Source organism: Austrofundulus limnaeus, unplaced genomic scaffold (genome assembly GCF_001266775.1).
Source record: "Austrofundulus limnaeus strain Quisiro unplaced genomic scaffold, Austrofundulus_limnaeus-1.0 Scaffold116, whole genome shotgun sequence".
Classification (NCBI taxonomy): Eukaryota; Metazoa; Chordata; class Actinopteri; order Cyprinodontiformes; family Rivulidae; genus Austrofundulus; species Austrofundulus limnaeus.
In genome coordinates this window covers 1,557,941-1,559,769 of record NW_013952518.1, presented here as the reverse complement: position 1 = coordinate 1,559,769, position 1,829 = coordinate 1,557,941, and the positions used below count along the sequence as shown (strand labels likewise).

The window sequence follows — 1,829 nt, the reverse complement described above, 5'->3', positions numbered from 1 at the left end:
ATGGTAATCCTGGGGTCGTGATGATGGGGCCCTTGAATATTGTTGCCCAGGGTACAGCAAAGTGTTAATCCGGCCCTGCTGGTGAGGTATTCCGGGCATGTCCCACTGGGAGGAGGCCCCGAGGAAGACCCAGGACACGCTGGAGGGACTATGTCTCTCAGCTGGCCTGGGAACGCCTTGGAGTTCCCCCGGAGGAGCTGGAAGAAGTGGCTGGGGAGAGGGAGGTCTGGGCCTCCCTTCTGAAGCTGCTGCCCCAGCGACCCGACCCCGGATAGGAGGAATAAAATGGATGGATGGATGGAGTTAATATGGAGACGTTATGCTGATGGAGACTTAACGTGGTTCTATTGTGAAAAGCCCGCAGGAAGTAGTTCGTAGTGGAGTTGGAATTGACTGGTGTGTAAGGTGAGTCGGGCTGATAATCTTTATTAAATAACATAAAACAATAAACCCGATCATAAACTATTCGTAACCTTCCTCCTTCACGACTGGACCAAAACGCATTACTACTGTCTCCAACCACCAGTCAGAGAAGAACAGACAGAGGAGGGAAACAGCGACACAGACAGAGGTACAGTAAAAGAAAAAAAAAGTCAATAAGCAGGGTTTGTACATTTTATTATCAGCTGAGCTGTGATGAAAAGAAAAATACCATCAAATACCGTGAAACCGGTGAAAATGTTGAAAATACCGTGATATAAAATTTTGATCATATCGCCCAGCTCTACTTTGTGCCATCAGAACAATTCTGATGTTTTCTGAAAGCTGAGAAGTTGCACTTCACAGCCAACATGGAGTTATTACGGTACCCTAACCCCCGCTGGTGAGGAGGCCCTTCCATTTTAGACGCCAATCATAAACGACTCACGCTCCAAAGATCTTCTATTGTGAAGAAAAACACTTTGTTTCTGAAACGAGTTCATGGGAAATTGTGCAAACTCCCATGCCTCTGGACCCCCCACACCCACCCGACAAAAAAATAAAAATAAAAATCTTTGGATCTAGATGACTCACATAAGTGATTTATTTTGTTTTGAAATCTGCAATTTTCGCTGGAAAGCAACAAGTTTGCAGGTATGAGAAGGTGGGTGATAAAATGACTACATGCTAACTTATTTCATTTCTTTGTTTGGACTTGCAAAAAACTTGAATGGACATGAGGACATATGCAGGTAAGAATGAGAATGTATTTAAAGGGATCCCTGATTAGTTGTAACATTATACTTTATTTGATTAACATTTATTTTAACTGTAAAATAAAAACTGTAAAAATATTGTAGGCTGTTTAGTGTTGTAATTTAAAAAAATATATATATTTTAACACGGACGGAGCCATTTACACGTAAAGCATTCTGGGTAAATGATGACGTGGATAGGTCCTCAGTGTGAGCGAGCTATATCCACCCTGAAGGTTAATCTTGGACAATATCTGATGATCGACTCTTTTAAATGAAACCAGAGAGCGTTGACAGAGAGGAGAAGGTAGAAATGACTCAGCCTGTAACTGAAAATATGGATGGAGAACATCAGTTTAGCCTGTTAGCCTTTGTGCTAGTGCTGATGCTATATACCCTTATGTATTAGCTCGGTGCTAGCGCAACAAACAAGCTAAACTGAGGTCCTCCATCCATATTTTCAGTTACAGGCTGAGTCATTTCTACCTTCTCCTCTCTGTCAACGCTCTCTGGTTTCATTTAAAAGAGTCGATCATCAGATATTGTCCAAGATTAACCTTCAGGGTGGATATAGCTCGCTCACACTGAGGACCTATCCGATGTCATCATTTGCCCAGAATGCTTTTCATGTAAATAAAATGGCCCCGTCTGTGT

The 1,829-nt window shown here is 42.5% G+C and overlaps 1 protein-coding gene across 1 annotated transcript in view; it reads right to left on the bottom strand.

The window, feature by feature from the left end:
* Positions 1-1,829, bottom strand: part of hspa14 (heat shock protein 14) — a gene marked incomplete in the record, with an annotated part of 18,647 nt that overhangs the window by 1,889 nt on the left and 14,929 nt on the right.